Source organism: Pseudorasbora parva, chromosome 21 (genome assembly GCF_024679245.1).
Source record: "Pseudorasbora parva isolate DD20220531a chromosome 21, ASM2467924v1, whole genome shotgun sequence".
In the NCBI taxonomy this organism is placed as follows: domain Eukaryota; kingdom Metazoa; phylum Chordata; class Actinopteri; order Cypriniformes; family Gobionidae; genus Pseudorasbora; species Pseudorasbora parva.
The window spans coordinates 4,688,900-4,710,507 of NC_090192.1; the positions used below are offsets into that span (position 1 = coordinate 4,688,900).

At 39.2% G+C, this 21,608-nt stretch overlaps 1 protein-coding gene across 5 annotated transcripts in view; it reads right to left on the reverse strand.

Moving 5' to 3' along the window:
- The window catches only part of tanc2b (tetratricopeptide repeat, ankyrin repeat and coiled-coil containing 2b), a 258,320-nt gene that overhangs the window by 177,845 nt on the left and 58,867 nt on the right, over positions 1-21,608 (reverse strand). The gene's annotated exons all lie outside the window — the stretch shown is intronic.

Sequence of the window (21,608 nt, forward strand, 5' to 3'; positions counted from 1 at the left end):
GGAAGGCAGCGCTGCATTTGAACCGATTTGAACGCAGAAATTACGGGAAGCTTCAAAGCATCGCTTCAGTCACGTCTCAAAGTGGATTTCCACGGTCACTGCTGTCACAGGACTTCAACAAATCATACCAAAGAAGTGTGTTTTTGACGGAGCGGTCCCAGCGATAAAGGTTCGGTCCTGCTTTGGAAGCAGCCGGTGAGTAAAACTGCTTCAAATGTCTGTGCTGTTGGCTCGTCGCGTGAGTTAACATCAGTAAACGACACGATCGCGTGCTTCGTTATTCAAATGCGCTAAAGGTTACTCAATTGTTGTTCTGTATAACGTTACACTAGTCTGACTCTGACGTGCAAAACCGTTTTGCTTGCTACTTCTAAGGTCTAGTCGCATACTATAGTCCATAAACCGAATCATGTCCTCATAAACTGCGAGTAAAGACACAGAAATGTTGACAGGCCACTAAATACAGTCCATACCACAGAGACGGACGTCCTGATGTTGCCGTTTCTCCTGTTCAATTTATTTCTGCCTCAGATTTGATTCTGGATCATTATCTGTATTAGCTGAGATAGCGATGGGTTTCTCCACGCTTGAGGACGTCACCGCTTTGTTTGCGATCGTCATTCTTTAGCTCTGCCCACACAATACGCCTCCAGGCGCTCGGTTTTTTCCGGAAAGACTCGGTACAGCCTATATTTCTTTTATAAATATGATAAAACTAAAGACTTTTCGGAGATATGAAGGATGCAATACTACTCTATAGGTACTCAAGATTGACATGAGATTGACTGAAACTGAGTGTTTCACCCCCCCTTTAAGGGTCTATGACTGGATCATTATTGCAGTGATTATTATGTTTCTTGCATGATATATATTTTATTGATGGAGTGTGTTGATGGAGTGTGTAGCTTTCATTTCTTAAGCAACCATGTAAAACACATCCTGTCCATATTCATGACAATATCAAGATTTTTCAGGTTCAAAGTGTGAAAGAATGTTTGGGAGCATGAAGAATCATTTTCACCTCTGAATCCAGAGCTTACATTCATTGAAAGTCTTTGGGATGTGCTGAGGGAGACTTTACAGAGTTCTTTACAGAGTCAAATTTGTCAATACAAGATCTTGACCAAAAATGTATGCACCTCTTGATGGAAATAAACGCTGTGATGTTATTTTCATCAAGAGGTGGCGCATCAATTTTTGGTCAAGAAATGAAACACACTCCATAAATTAGGGCTAGAAGAAGTGTTGTTGACATCACTAACTCTAAAATTTGCATACACCCCGTCCCCAGGAACATGTTGAGAAGAGGAAGTGATGTTATAGTCCAGCACATTTGGAAGTTGCTCAAGCTCAAACATTTATTGTGATACAGTACAAACACAAATGCAATAGCAGGTCATAAAGCAAGATGACAAGTCAAGATAAGTTATACTAAACTATCCCTGTTCTCTCTTCATCAGCAGATATTCTCTGGCTCATCTCACAACAGTTCCCACATCAGCGGTTTAGAGATTATCATGACAGAATATGCTAATCAATGACTGAAAATCGTTAACTCCTAAACTCATCAACTATCCCTTCAGAAACATCCTGTCTCATTCTACATGTCGTCTCTTCTTCTTGAGTCTCTCCATCATTGTCAGACACCGGTTTGAACATAAAAGGCTGAACAGTTTCTGTGTGTGTGTGTGTGTGTGTGGTAATCAGAGCTGCTTACATGAGCTCTGAAGCTCCGCCCTCTTCTTGAAAGGGGGCAGCGAGCATCAGTTCATTTGCATTTAAAGGGACACAAAAACAATGTTTTTTGCTCACACTCAAATAGTGACATATAGTGTCACAAATAGTGATGTTATAAAAAAATGTAGCTAAAAGGACACATACACACTCTCAAATTGTAAAAAAGGGCACAATAGGACCCATTTAAAGGGGGGGGGGGACACACTCAGTTTCAGTCAATCTCATGTCAATCTTGAGTACCTATAGAGTAGTATTGCATCCTTCATATCTCCGAAAAGTCTTTAGTTTTATTATATTTATAAAAGAAATATAGGCTGTACCGAGTCTTTCCGGAAAAAAACCGAGCGCCTGGAGGCGTATCATGTGGGCGGAGCTAAAGAATGACGAATGCGCACAAAGAGGTGACGTCCTCAAGCGTGGAGAAGAAAACGCTACCCTAAATAAACCATGGCTATCGATCAGATTCAACTAATACATATATGATCCAGAATCAGATCAGAGGCTGAAATAAATTGAACAGGAGAAACAGCAACAGCAGGACGTCCGTCTCTGTGGTATGGACTGTATTTAGTGGCCTGTCAACATTTGTGTGTCTTTACTCTCAGTTTATGAGGACATGATTCGGTTTATGGACTATTGTATGCGACTAAACCTTAGCAGTAGCAAGCAAAACGGTTTTGCACGTCAGACTAGTGTAACGTTATACAGAGAACAACAATGGAGTAACCGTTAGCGCATTTGAATGACGAAGCACGCTTTGTGAGAACACTAGGTTTATGTTTGGGTGGTTTTACAATAATCAAACTGACACCTATAGTGGTCAGCTAAACAAATGTATTTAAACACACACCATAGATCGCATGCTCCATTGATAAATTAACTGTAACGTTATACGATCGTGTCGTTCACTGATGTTTACTCACGCGACGATAGCCAACAACAGACATTTGAAGCAGTTTTACCCACCGCCTGCTTCCAAATCACGACCGTGAACCTTTATCGCTGGGACCGCTCCGTCAAAAACACACTTCTTTGGTAACTGTTGATTTTGTGAAGTCCTGACAGCAGTAACTGTGGAGATCCACTTTTGCGACACGACTGAAGCGATGTTGTGAAGCTTCCCGTCATTTCTGCGTTCAAATCGGTTCAAATGCAGCGCTGCCTTCCCGAATGCTGAGCTGAAGCGTTGAAGTCGCTCGACGTCACCCATAGGAATAAAGTGGAGCGCGGCGCGGCCAGAAGTGTTGCACGGATGACTTGATCTGCAGCTGAGCAGTGTTTGTGGGCGTGCATTTCCTCTCTCGCTCTAGTCACGCGCGCGCGCACCCTACCGGGAGAAGAGCCCGTACGGCCCATACAAGGACCTTCCGATCTATTAACGTCAAGCCGAGCCATACTCGAAAAAAACTCTCCGAAACGTGTGAGAAACCGGAAGGAGTATTTTTGACACAGAAATACTCCATCAAACGTCCAACATTAGTTTTTGAAACTTTGTCTATGTTTAGGATGGGAATCCAAGTCTTTAACAGTGGAAAAAGCTCAGTACGCATGAAACAGCATTTCACCCCCCCTTTAAGACAGTTGCATCAGTCCAGTAAGTGTTCATCTTGAAATATTACTATTAATATAAAATTTATTCATAAAAGTTTACTTTATAAAAAGTCACAGCACACACACTCCATGAACTGAAGGTGAACATTTTTACAATTATACTTGTGTGCAATAGGTTGTAATAATAAATATTGAGAATTTAAAGGCTTTAGAAATGTGCAATACTTTAGGGTTATAAGGTTAAAAGTCCTATGGCATTTTTTTTTCTAAGGCACAATTCAAATTATTGTTGACAAATCGCACTAAACATGTATTAAAAAAGACATTGCATAATGTCATGCTTACACATAACCCGAGGCATAACAATGGCTTTGGAGAGAAGACGACTGACCAAAAGCCATTATATGTAATGCAGTAAGCAGGTTTATTGCTTTCCCCCCATGTGATTAAATTCTGAAACAGGCAAACAAGTGCAGAAAAAATAAAATAAAACCCCTCCTTAAATATCCAGAGCTTATTTAGACTGGATGAATCAGACGTGTAATGCTTATGATGGCATACAAGTACAGCAGAGAGAAAATCAAGCTTTATTAATGCCCAATAACATTAGCAGGGGCACGTCTTGAGTGCTTCCTTTTTGAGTATGTGCATAGACTGGGAACATTAGCATATAAACTAAGTGACTGCCTCTTCCCGTAGTCTTTACCACAGTCTCATTCTCGCTCACTATTAGAGAAGACTAATGAAAACAATCAGACGGTTTTGCTGGATAGCCCCTGCTGGTAGGTGCTGTAACTACACTGCCACTAAAAAAGTCTTTGGATGCATCTGAAATTGCATACTTCCCTACTATTTACTAGGTGAAAAATAGTATGTGATTAGAATAGCATGTCTAAATTCACAGTACTCATAAAAGATTGTCAGACAGGGTGACATATTTCCAGGAAGATTCTGATATGCATATGATGGACACTTTAGCCTACTATCCCACAAGGCCACGAGAGAGGCAGTAAACATTACTGTTTATATAAGCATTACTGACTGACGCTCGTAGGTCACATGATAATGACAACATGGCTAATGTAATGTTAACTCCGACAAAGCTGATCAGCCAGGGACATCGGAATTACAAGATTTTGACTTCATGTCCCGTATAACTCGTAATTACACAACTTGTAGACTCTGAATTTGAACACATTTTACACACAAACTCTGCCTCTCTATCTCTCTCTCTTTTCCTTTACACACAAATTATAATTACAGAGGCAGATAACCAATTAATAAAGACTTTTCTTTGCACAATACTCTTATGATCTTAAAACACCTTTACATCCCATACTTAAATTTTTGCTTTCCATTAGGCATGTGCCGATATCAATTTTTCATGTTGCGATTAATTGATGAAGTTTTATCACGATATACGTTTTTAAAAGTATAAGTATAATGTTTTTGTTAATGTTAGTTAAGAAATACTGATCATTGTTAGTTTTATCTTAGGTCCATTAAAAGTTATTTTGATTTTGATTTTAATGTTATTAAAAAGTAACTAAGAAATCAACATAGAATGATTAATTCTTTATAAGTATTTTTCATTGTCAGTTTGGTAATAATGAATTAACATGTTAACTAATGAAGTCGTATCTCAAAGTTATACTGAACAATAACAAATAATTAGAACAGTTCTAATTATTAGGGTTGTAGTCCAGATTAAACATAAAAATGTTTAAATTTGAAAATAAATAGCCTATTAAGTCTTTAAGTATTAAGTATTTGGTGCTGTGATGAACAACATTGAGATTACAAAAACGAATGGCTGTTTTAAAAACTACACGCGGTTTTTGTTTGTTTGCTGGTTTCCGGGGTAACCGGCTGCATTCTGCAGTTCATCAGCGCCCTCTGCTGTCACTGAGCGGCACTTCAGCAGCGCGTCTCCTTCACCGGTTCAGTCATGTGCAAACGCACGTTGGGCTTGTTTATATCTGAGCGCGTGTCCCTTTGACGCAGAATACAGCAGTGTTGAGCATTTATACGGTTGATGGGCAAAGTATTCTTGAGTGCATTATAAAAAAATTATAAATTGTTAATAAATTATTATTTACGATATTTTAAAGTGCCCACGATAACAATATCGTGCACATTCATTATCGTGATAAATCGCATTATCGAAAATCGGCACATGTCTACTTTCCATATGGCAGAGAACAGGTTGATTTGACCATGTGGGGAAGTTGAGCCACACCTTGTTTCATACTGCACACATTCATACCACTACGTTCGACTGATCCGCGGGCGTGTTTCCTGTGGTTTACAAGAGGTAAAAACGATATAAATACTGTTCGTTTTCTCACACAAACCGCTCGTTTTGTGTCTTAGGCCATCAGTGTGTACTTACGATGGGGGATTCTGTAATTTGGACTTCTCTGTGTATGCTCTTTGAGGTGGTGACCATAGACCTGCATTATGTGAGGCACAGACAAGAACGGTTTGACCTAAAATGATCAAAATTGAAACTACTGGGGAAACAAATACTCCTACACTCTAAAAAATTCTGGGTAAAAAAACAACCCAATGTTGGGTCAAATATGGACTAACCCAGCAATTGGGTTGTTTTAACCCAGCAATTGGTTTAAGTTTAATCCCAACCACAGGATTAAAACAACCCAATTGCTGGGTTAGTCCATATTTGACCCAACATTGGGTTAAAACAACCCAGCATTTTTTAGAGTGTACATCTCGGATTCCCATGAGGTAAGCTAAAACATATCAAAATTTTATTTCAACGATAGTTTCAGTGAACTATCCCTTTAAGGCCCCCTAATATAAAGTGGGTCCATAAATTGTATTGCCAAATTCGGAGTGTCTACTTACACCAAATGCAAATAGTGTGCCTGTTTACACTAGCTTAATGCCTGGTTGGGACAAACGAGATTTAAAAAAAAAAGATGCATGTACTACAACATCCTCAGTGGTGCACTCAATAAAGCATAAGGTTTAAGGGTCTAGGTGTTCACGCGATTGACCGGGATCGAGTTTGCCAAGCTTTATTATGTAAAAGGTGTGCAGAAACAATTTTCACTCAGAAATCGCTAGTAAATATTCATAAATAAATCGTAACAAATCTCCAATAATCTTATATACAAATATATTATATTTTTTACAGTGTAATACATTTTACCAGTTTGTTTTTGGATGTCTCTTGAAAGCATGTCATGATAATACCACAATTACGAGATGACAGCATGTGGCGTTCGGAGCTGTTCACATCTTCGGACTCTCGTAATAACGGTAATTCCAACACCTGTGTGATCTCTGGGATTGTTCAGACACAAGAATCGCGACTCTTTGAACATTACACATCCCTTTGAACTTTGTTCTTACCACTTATTCTATTGGCCTCTCTCCATCACAGGCTGAGTAAAATGGATCCAAAAATGGGTGGTCAAACGACTAATTTTGTTTATGGATGATAAGAAACAAGAGGTGGCTCAACTTCCCCACAGGCTCAAATCATCCTGTTCTCTCCCATATTGAACACAGAAAGGTATTAGTTTACAAAATGTGTACTATGGTGAGTGTTTTAGGTCATAACATAGTACTGTGCGAAAAAGTCTGTAGGTCTGTCATCATAATTTGTTATGGGACTCTACAGGACATGAAGTCAGAATCTCTTAACTACGGTAATTCAGACACCTTGTTCAGACATCTTGTGATGTCTTCAGCCAATTAGCTAAAAAAACACACACAAAAAACTGATGTAACTGTAAAAATTGTACCAGAAGCAGAAATTGAGAAGAGAGAAACATTAAGAAAGCAGAGAGAACTGAGAAAGAGACATTGATTTTAAACAAACACAATGTTCTCTCTTAAGAAGATCACACCTCTCACTGAACCAAACACGTTTGGCTACACAAGTCAAATGGTGCACAATTATACAGCCCTGCTCTTTTTTTCTCTACTTTGTAATTGCTCTTCAATGCAACAGAATGCTTTGCTGTCGACACTCTCGGTGCTAGGTTAAAGAAGTAGTTCACCCAAAAATGAAAATTAGCCCATGATTTACTCACCCTCAAGTCATCCTAGGTGTATATGACATGCTTCTTCAACAAATACAATCTGAGTTATATTTAAAAAAGTCCTGACCCTTCAATGGCAGTGAATGTCTGATTCTAAGTCCATAAAAGTGCATCCATCCATCATATAACTGCTACACACGGCTCCGGGGGTTAATAAAGGCCTTCTGAAGCTAAGCGGCGCATTTGTGTAAGAAAAATATCCATATTTAAAACTTTATAGACTAAAATAACTAGCTTCCAGCGGATAGCTGTACTCCAGTCGACTTGCGCTAAAAGAGTAACGCCTGACGTGACGTACAGGAGCAGCTCAAGCTTTGACTCCTCTCGTAGATAGGGCTGGGCAACAAACTCAAGCCCCTCTTCTCTTATATCGAAATCTTCTTCGGTATTTCTCTTTAAAAATTCTCGCTTTAGACTCTAATATATAACTAGTGTTTTTTTTTTGCTCTATCCTCTGTGCTTCTGCATGCATCAATACGCATTCGTCAAGGGCTCAATGGTTACTCTTTTGTAAGTCGACTTGCGTATACCGTTGACCGCCTGGAAGCTTGCTATTTTAGTCTATAAAGTTTTAAATATGGATAGTTTTCTTACACAAACGTACTACTTTACTTCAGAAGGCCTTTATTGACTTTGATTGGCTGGAAACAAAACAAAAAACCAATGCAATGCTGTTCCAGGTGAGCTACCAAGCAAGTTAACTACGTCAGAAAACCCAGAAGGCGGGAGGACGGGGTGAGTTGAGCCAGTTTTTACTTGAGGTGTCTTTAAAGTGAGGGCATGACAGTAATGTATCCAACTTAAAAATGTACATTTACTTCAGGATGCGGTGCATCTCTAAGAATGCAACTGTTTTCAATACATGTCTTTCCACAAAAAAAGTAGTCTATTGGCTCAACTTGCCCCAATGAGGGGTAAGTTGGGAGAGAATAAGCCACATGAATAAATGATGTCACTTATTATGTTGAACATGTTCACCTCATGTTGTATGTCCTGCAGAGTTTCTCATTGATTTGTCCAACTCTGCAAGAGGAGTTGAAGCCCTGTTTATCTTCCGTTTATAGAAGGCGGTTTTTAGTATAAATTTCAAAATGAGATTGAAAGATTGAAAAAGTACATTAGAGTAAAGTAGCTATTACTTCAATAATATGCATAAGAAGAGGAAGTGGGGTAAATTGAGCCAAATGGCCTGGGTTAAGTTAAGCAATGGCATAAGTTAACCCAGGTAATTCTACTCCTGGCATTTTTACACACTTGTCTCATCCTCTGATGTCTGGTAGAGTCTAAATGAGTGATTGTAGAGACCGAAGAGAATGCAGAAAATTAAGTATACCCAGGCCTTCATTTACACACACATTAATAAAATGTACTTTTTGGATTCATTCCCAACAAAGTTGCATGGAGGTCCTGCTACAAGCTCTCCCTCTGCCTGAATGGCGACACCATGGTTGTGGATGTTTTTTGGTGGCATGTTGGCTGTGGCGGTTGTGTTGATTAGCGTCCTGCTGTTTGTCATTGTCAAGGCTCTGTGGTGAGGGAGCTTCGGGTCATCACAGGTGCTTTATCACCCCTGCTACATTCAGCACTCCAGCGGGGATTGTCTGCTTGGACATTTTTTTCCCCGTTCTGCAAAAATGATGTTATGTTTATGCTATTTTAGTATTATTGAGATCCCATTATAGTTTTTATTTGCATTTTGTATTAGTCGTTCCTGTTTATTTTTAGTCATTTTTATTCACTACTTTTTATTAACCTTATTTTATATTTTTATGACGTATTATTAATTCATCAATTAATTACATTTTATTAATCTTAATTTTTAAAAAATGTGTCTATATATATATATATATATTACAATTCAGTTTTAGTTTTAGTGACAGAGTAACTGTATTAAAAAGTCTGTATTATGCTGCCAGGCCAGCAGTTGACGAGGTCAGATTGTTGTGTATGTTAATAATGCAGTAAATCTACATTAATAAACTCAGCATATTGACAAGCACAGTCCTGTAGTCCGGCATTGCTGCTTTGCTTGTGCTCGTGCAACACTTTAGCCTGAACACATAATGCCATATTTGCGTTTTTATTTTTATTTACATGGATCTGATAACGGTATTGTTTTAGCACGGTGAAAACGGTTTTTAAAAGTTTGTGTTCCAGGCCTCCAAAATGCCAAAAACTGATACATTTCTAGCTTTATTTGAAAATGATGTTGTGTAAACGGCCCTTGATTCGTACTTCATAATTTGACCAAAATAAATAATTTCAAAAAGCAATCAGGCTCCCGGTAAAAGGTAAAAGTGGGATAATGTCAGTACCAGATGTTAGCTGTAATATCTAAGCTGTAGGACAGTGCTACTCCACATGAAATATTTGCAAGAGCTAAAAGAGCTCTGGACACACTCTGAATGTTGAGTGTTCTTGAACAAAGACTCATCCCCGTCACCACGCAGTGTACAGACAGCCATAAATGTTAAATACATGCAAGAGCAATCACAATTCAGTATGCAAATAGATGCAAAGTAGAAGGGCAAACACAAACTGGAATGCTTAATAATCTATCTGGAGATTTGCAAACATCCATTTTTAGTTTTTTTAAAAACAACAAAAATGATATTAACTATTAAAGGGGGGGGGGGGGGGGGGGGTGAAACACTCAGTTTCAGTCAATCTCATGTCAATCTTGAGTACCTATAGAGTAGTATTGCATCCTTCATATCTCCGAAAAGTCTTTAGTTTTATTATATTTATAAAAGAAATATAGGCTGTACCGAGTCTTTCCGGAAAAAACGAGCGCCTGGAGGCGTATCGTGTGGGCGGAGCTAAAGAATGACGAGCGCGCACAAAGCGGTGACGTCCTCAAGCGTGGAGAAACCCATGGCTATCACAGATAATGATCCAGAATCATTCAGAGGCTGAAATAAATTGAACAGGAGAAACAGCAACAGCAGGACGTCCGTCTCTGTGGTATGGACTGTATTTAGTGGCTTGTCAACATTTGTGTGTGTTTACTCGCAGATTATGAGGACATGATTCGGTTAATGAACTTTTGTATGTGATTAAACCTTAGCAGTAGCAAGCAAAACGGTTTTGCACGTCAGACTAGTGTACATAGAACAGCAATAGAGTCCTTTAGCGCATTTGAATGACGAAGCACGCGATCGTGTCGTTTACTGATGTTAACTCATGCGACAAGCCAACAGCACAGACATTTGAAGCAGTTTTACTCACCGGCTGCTTCCAAAGCAGGACCGAACCTTTATCGCTGGGACCGCTCTGTCAAAAACACACTTCTTTGGTATAATTTGGTAAAGTCCTGACAGCAGTGAACGATGGAGATCCACGTTTGCGACGCGACTGAAGCGATGTTGTGAAGCTTCCCGTCATTTCTGCGTTCAAATCGGTTCAAATGCAGCGCTGCCTTCCCGAATGCTGTGCTGAAGCGTTGAAGTCGCTCGACGTCACCCATAGGAATAAAGTGGAGCGCGGCGCCTGGATCGACTGGATCTGCACCTGAAAGAGTGTTAATGTGCGTGCATTTCCTCTCTCGCTCTAGTCACACGCTACAGGGAGAAGAGCCCGTACGGCCCAAACAAGGACCTTCCGCTCTATTAACGTCAAGTCGAGCCATACTTGAAAAAAACTCTCCGAAACTTGTGAGAAACCGGAAGGAGTATTTTTAACACAGAAATACTCCATCAAACGTCCAACATTAGTTTTTGAAACTTTGTCTATGTTTAGGATGGGAATCCAAGTCTTTAACAGTGTAAAAAGCTCAGTATGCATGAAACAGCATTTCACCGCCCCTTTAAAGACGCCTGAATGGAGTCTGTTCCTTTAATACTTAATAACAGTGTTGTCAATACAATAGCGGTCCATGCAATTTATGTGCTTCATTACAAGTCAAAAGATGTAAGATTAACATCCAGAGCTGAGCAAAAGTTTGCCTGCAGACCAGCTAATGACAGGCGCTTTAGTAGTGGCAGTCTTGAGCAAACACATTATTTACTGAATTCAACCTTGGTGCTGAGGAAACCTCAGAAGAGGAGAGTTACTGTAAGGGCATCGCCATCGTGCCCTTGAGCAACACACTCAATCTAAAGTTGCTTCAGGGAGACTGTCTCTGCAATTAGTTTGCTTTATGTTACCTTGGTAGAAAAGCCTTTGGGAAAAAAATAAGCTCTTTACAAATTAAATTCAAAAGTTTGTTTTGTAGACTACCACAGGGCCAAAAATGTCATGCTGCCCTTATTTGACAAATACAGGTATAGATACATACTGATAATGAACAACTCTCAACCCAAACACACACACACACACATGCACACGTATATATATATATACACATCAAATATGTATGTAATTAAACAGGTTTATTTGAAAGGGGACATAACACACACACACCGTTTCTGCCAATCTCATGTTAGAGTAGTACTGCAGCCTTCATAATTCCGGAAGAGATTTTAGTTGTATCATATTCATAAAAGACAGATACACTGTACCGATTCTTTCCGAAAAACAGCCGAACTTGTGGAGCTAAAGAGTCAAAAGACACACTCTACATCATGGCATTATCCCCGGATAACTTTCGATTCACTAAATGTTTGTGTTGTTTACATTACCTGCATTTGTGTGACGATTGCCAAGAAAACACACACATTTGATCCCGTTTTACAGATGACCAGGCTTATTTTATTACTGAGACCGATCCACCTTTCAGATTCAAATGATCTGCAAATCCAGCATCGATCCGGGCCTTATTTATAAAACACCCAAATACCAAATACCGGGAACAAACACACGTGCAGAACACAAGCAGAAACACACTCCTCCTTTAGTGGCATTGCTGATTTTGTGGTCTAATGTGACGGCCTCCGTAACCCGAACGAAGCTCGTTGATGGCCTCTGGATCTGGTTGATATGCACAAGATCATACAAGCAATCCGTCCTTCATGACGTCAAGAGCAACACGTATTCCAATCCTGAAGGAGTGTATTTGGCACAGAAACACTGTCAAACTAATTCTTTGAAACTTTGGCCTTGTTTAGCATGAGGATCAACTTCAGTGTACATAAGTTAGAATGCATGCAATAGCATTAGACATCCCCTTTAAAGGAGAATTAGTCATTAGTGTATTCAATGAAAGCATTTCCGTTCATAAACACTCATGATGTGATCAGTTAATTGCATTAGATGTTACAAAAAAGTCAAAAGACAAAATTAATAAGACACAAATGATGCTCTCTGTGGCTCTGAAGAGCAGTTTGAAGCACTGGAGCAGGGCTTTGGATGCTTTGTACAATTAACAGCTTTTAGATGCCACAGCCATGTAATGCATCATAAATAAAACATATAACAAAAGCCCAATTAGGGCCCTTGTGTTCCTCTTAAAAATACATTTGGAGAAGGCAAGTGGTATATTTATTACCAAAAACACAAGCTCTTTATGCTTTAGGGTTCTGCAAATACATTAGCTCATTAGCTGATCTGTAGACTAAACAAGAATTTGATTAATTTATACAAATACGCAATGAGTTATTCATTTGTCATATCCAAAGTAACTTACTATAAATTCAAGGCATACATTTTGCCAGTATGTGGGAGTTGAACCCATAGACTTGGCCTTGCTAGTGCCAGTTGAGCTACATGAACCCCATTATCTGTTCAAATGACAGAAGAGCTCTGCTATTCCAACAGGTCATTAGTATTCTGTTACAACTTAAACAAAGTCACTATTACGTTAGTTTCATAGCTACAACAAGAACGTTTGTCAAAATGTTGGATTGACAATGCCTTGCTGGAAAGATTTAAACAGATTGAAGGTTGTTTGGAAATTTGAAGATTGCACAACCTTTGTGTAGTTTGATGCTCTGGAGGTTTTCAAATGAATGTGAAGGTTATATAAGTGTTCAAAATGTGTGCAGATATAAAGGCTGAAGGGATGTAGGTCTTAGATGGTTGTTTGGAAAATGAATACAGACTACAGAGATAGACAGACGGACGGACGGACATATTAGATAGATAGATAGATAGATAGATAGATAGATAGATAGATAGATAGATAGATAGATAGATAGATAGATAGATAGATAGATAGATAGATAGATAGATAGATAGATAGATAGATAGATAGATAGATAGATAGATAGATAGATAGATAGATAGATAGATAGATAGATAGAATTGTAATAATTAATTAAAAACCATTCTAATTATTGGACCACATAGTAAAATACTGTCTAACACTTGATGGCTGTTCTGACAAGTCTTTGTCGTCAGTCGGGAACCTGTGTGAGCTCTTTGATACCAATCTTTAATTTTAAAGCCACGCTTCTAGCATCTGTAAAACCGCATTCTTTCATCTAAATTACGACATATGCTCTCAATGACACAAGTTAGTTCATGCATTCATGAGCTCAAGGCTAGATTATACTATAGTAATGCTCTACTGGGTGGTTGCCCTGCTCGCTTAATAAACAAACTCCAGCTGGTCCAAAATGCAGCAGCTCGAGTTCTTACCAAAACAAGGAAGTATGATCATATTAGCCCGGTTCTGCCAACACTGCATTGGCTCCCTATTAAACATTGTATACATTTTAAAATCTTGCTAATTACTTCCAAAGGACTAAATGGCTTAGCTCTCCAGTACCTGAGCAAGCTCTTAACTCATTGTACTAGCCTTCTAGTGTGATCTCAAAATTGTTGTCTAGTGTGATCTCAAAATTCTGGCCAGTTGATATTACTTAGAATATCAAAATCAACTGCTGGCGGTTTCTAAACTCGGGAAAAGTCTTCCTAGCATTGTTCGACTAGCAGGCACACTGTTAAAATCAAGACTAAAAATGCATCTCTTTAACCTGGCATACACATAGAACATTATAATGTTTTCTATTATTCAAGTTAAATAATTGTTAGGCTGTATAATTGGGTCAGCCAGCACCGGGAATCCTTTCCATAACTCCTGATGTACTCGTTACATCATAAGAAGAATGGCATCTATGCTAGTCTCTCTGTTTATCCTGAGGTTTACTGCAGTCAGCCGGATCCAAGCCGGATCCAGATCAGATGGTGGACCTGTGCTTAGACACGAGCACAACACAGCCCTGAAATGTCAGCAGAGATTCTGTTAACTAGACTTTTGACTGTGAAGGCCTCATTGACACGACAAAAGTTATTTCCTCTGTAAAGATGAAATTTTTATCAAAATGATTCCAGTTCACATTAATCTGCAGAAACGGCTAAAATGCTATATTATGCAAGCCAGATAAATAATATGGCGGTCACTTTGTAAAGAAATGCCTATAAATATGTAATACATGTGCATGCTGTAGTTTTGAAGTTTACACAGAGATGATAACGGTATCATTTTCAAAACTTTGAAAAGTATTTCAGGCCACAAAAATACCGCTGTCGTGTAAATGAAAGTGTTCCCTAAGTTTATACCTAATGATTTTTACTAGGGATGCATGATATTGGATTTTTGCCGATATCCGATATGCCGATATTTTTCAGCTCATTTTGGCCGATGCCGATACCGATGCCGATATATGTTTATTTTTTCCCTTTGTTTGGAAACAACACCATTTTGAGCAAAAACTATTTTTTTTTTCATTCTGGTTTCAGATTTCTGAGGTATCCTTACTGAAAGGATTCTTGTTGAAGATAAATAAATGTTAATAAAGTTCTTTTTATGATAAGAGTATATTAAAAGCTCTGAAAATAACAATAATAAAGTCAGTAATTTTTCACCCCAGATGCAGCTGTAACCTAAATATTGTATTTTGGGATTTAACGTTTGTGCACATGAAGTGGGGGTGGCATGACATCCATTGATGCTGTCTTTTAATTCTACAATTATTGTAGAGCTCCTTGGATTATTTTTCATCATCCATTTCGTAAAATTTTATTACAGATTAATACACTGTATATAAAAGTATTTAATTTACAAGTGTCATGCTTGTGATTTATGACATCATTACTGATTTGTTTATTCAGACCAAGAAGTAACTTCAATTTATTTGTGTAGTCTACTTTTCATTGTATTAGTGTAACAACAGCGCACCCACTACATGTATAAATATATAGCGGTCTAGCTGGAGGGCACTAGGACCTGGAGGAGCTTCTGCTGCTGTGGAGGCTGCCGCCATAGACAGTAAAAGAAATGGACGGAGCGTTCCCATTGACGTCTACGGCGAAAGAATGAAGTCAACCTAGGGGCACTCACTTCCTGATGGCTGAGCGAACTGCGCAGGCTCAGACTGAGCTTGACGACGTAGATGTGACGTGAGCCTCCTGTCTGACAGCTGTAGGTCTTCTAGTGGATGTGGAAAGCGAAATCTGAATCACGTTGTTTAAATATTTTCTCCCGTTGCTTTTAGCTCACTATGGGCTTCTCCCCATTCTTCCCCCTTGACTTTATCAGACTTTATGTCTCCACGTCCCCCCGACTGTCTCATAGACAGTAAAAGATTGCCTGCGAGCGTCTCCTCAGGTCTATACGGTAATTTCTCAACTGTGCGACAGGGTCACGTTGGTTATGACGCAATCATTAGCCTATTTTTACAAAAACAGCTTCTGCGGGGCGATAGTGTAAGATACAAGGTAATGGAGCCTTTTATACATTGTCGTGTTTCTTTAGTAATAAACAATGGACAAATGGAGTCTTTAAACGTCTCAGATGTAAAGTTATTCACTGTCAAAGTGACTCAAAAATGAATGGGAGTCAATGGGATGCTAACAGCAGGTGATGGCTTGGTTAGCAATGGCCGCCCCTAGGGGTGGAACGCTTTCCGAGCGCTAGATTACCCCCTTGGCTGCCGCACGCGCTAGAGAGTGGGGAGACGCGATTGGGCTTGTTTTGGGCTAGTTTTGTTGTGAAAACGTGGCAAATCTGCTGCTGACGGTCACGTCCTTCTGTACGTGCATTCAGAAATTCAAGGCAGCATTTAAAAACAGTCAATATAAATCACTGTACATGCAATGTATTTTCTTGTTTTCACTTGAAGAATGACCGCACCGCAGTGATGACATGGTCTTATCGCTGTAGCACTCCTTGCACACGTGAGTTATTGCAGGCGCATATCAACACGTTATCATATCGGCAAGGCATATCGGCATAATGTTTTCATATCGGCCGATGCCGATTTGTATATTTTAAGCGTTTATCGGCCGATTCCGATGTCGTGCCGATAATATCGTGCATCCCTAATTTTTACAACAGGAAATGAATAAATCAAACTAATATAAACTACTTAAGCTGGACAATGATATTCTTGTAGAGCTGCTGCACAGCCAAAACAATCTTTGTTGGATTCATTTCCTAACATCACTGTAAAGCTGCTTTGAAACCATCTGTATTGTAAAAAGCGCTATATAAATGAAGGTGGCTTGACTTAATGTAATTCAGTTGATGAAGACTGCACACAGTTTACCACTAAGTAGACCTCACATCACAGTTTCAGAGGTGTGATAACAAAAACCTGTCAAATTGATTTAGATTAGCCTCTGAGGTATGAAAGGAAATACATTTGACTCATCTGGGCTTAAAATAGTGTCCAAATAAATGAGAGAGAGTAGAACAAATCCTACACCGTCACAGGCTGCCAAAGGTCTGTGGCTGAATGAGTGGGAAGCAGACAGGGAGCCTGGATTCATTTAGTCAAACCGAAGCTTTTCTCAGGTGAGCAATCGCAAAAACAGAAACTCCTACACAGACACTGGACAGACATGAACCACAGCATTCTTCTGTCATACATTCAAGGGCTTCATATCATAGAAATCAGCATTTCACCTGAAAGATTTCAATCATTCTTTTGAGTCAGATCTTTTAATTCAAGCAGTGGTTCCATTCCCAAAACTGAATGATTTGTTCACCCATCTGAATAATTCAAACTCAGTGACTATATAATTAAACTAGAACAGTTAACAACTAACTAGAAGAAAACATTATCAGTGAATATATTAGTTGCTGTGTGGACAAGACTTTATGCAGGCTACGTGTGACAAAAGAAAACGTATTAATTTCGTGAAGAAACATTCAACCAAGTTGATTTCGGGGGGAAAAAGCACAGCATGACCCCTTTAAACACCGGGGTTATTCCTTTAGTCGTCTGTCATGTCTTATGTTTAACTAAACAAGCGAACACACACCAGTTCTCTTTCCTTTCTCACTTTGTCAGATCTCATTTGGCTCTTTTCCTGTTAATGAAGCAGAACCGTTCCTTCTGAAACACCGGCATTAATTTAAGTGTCACGGTTTATTTGGGATAGAGAATCAAACCAAATCCCATAGTCCCTTAAGCTAGAGGGGTTGGAGACACCTGTCACGGAGAACAAGAGAGACCAGACAGGCAAAGCAAGATGAGAAAACGAACCCATCCACCAATCCTGCTATACTTACTGAAACAAAGTGATCTCATTACTATAGGTATTCACACATTACATTTGGAAAAACACTGACCCATATAATATATGTATTATAATAACATATTTAATTACAGTATATTATCTAATATATTTAACTATTTAACAGATTTATTTAAAAATAATTTAACTATTTCATATACAATTCAATATTAAAGGTCCTGTTCTTCGCGATTCCATCTTTCAAACTTTAGTTAGTGTGAAATGTTGTTTTTAGAGCAAACAATACCTGTAAAATTATAAAGCTCAAAGTTCAATGCCAAGCGAGATATTTTATTTAACAGAAGTTCCCTTTCAAAGCCTACAGCGAACGGCCGGTTTGGACTACAGCGCTGCACTTCCTGCTGTAATGACGTCACTAGAACCGTTTGTTGACGAACCCTCCGCCCACAAGAACACGCAAAATAGGGGGCGTGGTCTCGTTGCTCTCCCACGTAGAGAAGAGCGCGCATTCAGCGCTTGCATCTCCCCGTTAGGGTAAGAGGCGGGACCTTTCCGGGCAAAGTGCGCTAAGCTGCTGTCCGATCACAACATGGGAAACGCTGGCCCAATCAGAACTCGTTACGTGTTTCTGAAGGAGGGACTTCATAGAAATCATCAGGCCGTTTTTAGGACAGAGGAAACAGCGCTGTACAGATAAGTCAATTGTGTGAAAAATACTGTGTTTTTTTACACGCGAAACATGAACTCATGTTATATTGCACACTGTAAACATAATCAAAGCTTCGAAAACACGCGAAGAACGGGACCTTTAAAGGTGCACTATGTAGGATTTTTGTTGTAAAATATCCCAAAAAAAACCCAGGCCAGTGTTATATATTTTGTACAGTTGAGTTCTTACAATATCCCAAATGTTTACCAACTATTTGTAAACCGTGAGAAACTTGCTATTTTAACCAATGAACTAGGACGTCTGAGGGAGTCGCCTGTCAATTGCGTCTGTGTTAGACTCGGCTTCCGATGCTTTACTCTTAGCAGTGTGAACAAGTGTAACAGCAGCCGCTGAGCGAACACACAGAGTAACGTCATAACATCATTTTAAACACACTCAAATGTGTCTAATATGATAAACAGAGCTGCGTTCGCTCATACTCATTACCGGAAAAACAAAAAAATGGCGCCGTCGACTGTGTCCCGTCATAATAAAAGTCCCGCTGCTCGCGAGGTGTGCGTTTGCTTAACAATCGCTCCGGTGGCCGTGCTCAGCTCCACAACACTTGGTCATGCTCTGCTTCATACTACAGTAACGTTAATAATCACATTCATGAACATGAGTCCTATCCCGATTCTTTTCCACCGGCTGTGAGGTGAAGACCACATGTCCCAAGATGCTGCACTCAAACGTGGCGTCATCAAACTACGCCTTTGTTTTGAATAGGCGAACTCTAGGGGACGGAAAAATTACATAGTGTAGCTTTAAGATGGATGGATGGATGGATGGATGGCAGACAGAAAGAACAATAGATAGATAGAACGATAGATAGATAGATAGATAGATAGATAGATAGATAGAACGATAGATAGATAGATAGATAGATAGATAGATAGATAGATAGATAGATAGATAGATAGATAGATAGATAGATAGATAGATAGATAGATAGATAGATAGATAGATAGATAGATAGATAGATAGATAGATAGATAGATAGATAGATAGATACGTCTTTCCGCTCATTGTTTATCGAGGCTGGTAAGGACATTGTCATTTAAGACATGGTGTAAGTAAATTTCATGACTAAGAATTGCATTTGTCCAAAGATTAAGAATAAGCTTAAGGCGACACTAAACGGAGAGTAATATATCTGTTTGTGCAGCGGGGTCTGCAGTATGATGGTGTGATACATTCGTTGGATCGGTGACAGTGCCATATTGAGTTTAATTAATATTGAAAGCACAGCAGGAGTGAGAGAGGCCAGGATCGGCCGGCTGCCGCTGTGAACAGTAATGAATGTTTGGAAAGGTTAGAGAGTTTCAAAGGTTCTTAATGTGCTACCACTAAATCATCTGAATCAAACAATCCAGAGGTAAGATCGAGTGGATATTCTCAGAGCGTTTTATCAGAGCAACCAGATAACTCCAGCCCAGGACCGGCAGCGGTCTCATTAATCACAATCACATTCAAATAATAACGTGTACGTGTTTTATTGAAATGCAAATACATTTGCGGTTCTAATGCTACATTTAAATAATGATTCATCACTAATGGAAGCAAAATTTCCCAAGCAATCAGAGAAACAGTTTAGAAAAAAATTCAATTGAAGATAGCAGAGAAAAGACAATTGTTGGTGGAAATATGGATTCAAGCGAATCTATTAGTATTCTGCTAGAGCCACATGCCTGCCACAGAAAGAGAGAGAGAGAGAGTTATGGGGGACGAGAGATTTAAGGAAAGAGAGAGAGAGAGAGAGAGAGAGAGAGAGAGAGAGAGAGAGAGAGAGAGAGAGAGAGAGAGAGAGAGAGAGAGAGAGAGAGAGAGAGAGAGAGAGAGAGAGAGAGATGAAAGGCGGTACTCTTGACAGGTATTCTAAAAGAGTAAATGAAGCTGTGACCTCAGACAGGAGCTTCACCATAATGAGGACGAGTGATCAATGCAGCAGTGAACAACATTAGCATTGAGATACAGAGATTTCATTCGTCTGCATAGTAATCCACTGCACAAGTCAAGCCCGGTTTAAATTTTGGAATTATTAAGGACGTCAATAGACTAAAATATTTACCTACAAAAAATATATGAGATTAAACAGTAATGCATTAACACAAATACATCGATTTTAAAGGGTATATAACACACACAGTTTCTGTCAGTCTCATGTTAATCTTGAGTACCTATAGAGTAGTACTGCAGCCTTCATATCTCCCAAGAGTTTTTATTTTTATCAGATTTATAAAAGACAGATATGCTGTACCGATTTTTTCCAGAAAAAAGCAGAGCTCCTGAAGACGTGCAGTGGGCGGAGTTAAAGAGCCACAAACACACACACACACACACACACACACACACACACACACACACACACACACACACACACACACACACACACACACACACACACACACACACACACACACACACACACACACACACACACACACACACACACACACACACACACACACACACGCATTATATCCCTGGATAATCTTTGATTCACTATACATTGGTGTTGTTCACATTACATGCACTTATGCCCCGATTGCCAACAAAACACACATTTGATGCAGTTTCACTCACCGCCTGCGGTTTCCACTTATGACCGGGAACAAACACACACACACACACTCGCAGAACTCTGCTGCTGCTTCGAAAAAACAACCTGCATCCACTATTCCCTTAACGCTGGGTTATTTACAGGGGTGTAAAGCTACAGAGAAGTCACAGTTTGGTACATACGTTGGTTTTGGGGTCACGGATCAGTATGATTTCAGTAGGAAAAATATTCACACTTTAGTTTTGGGTCCAATTCTCACTATTAACTATGACTTTTGCCTCAATAAACTCCTAATTACTGCTTAATAATAGTTAGTAAGGTAGTTGTTCATTTTAGGCATTGTAGAATATATTAATGCAGAATAAGGCATTAATATGTGCTTTATAAGTAATAACAAACAGCCAATATCTTAGTAATATGCATGCTATAAGAAACTAGGTAATAGTGAGAATTGGACCCTAAACTATAGCTTTACCGACCCGTACAGAGAAAACAAATCTATGAAGCTAAGTTTCTTTTAATTTATATTGAACTGACATTAGTGCAAATTACAGTTTGTTGCATCCAGAGGGATTTACAGTGAGCGCAGTACAGCCTCCTATAGTGTATTAGCACT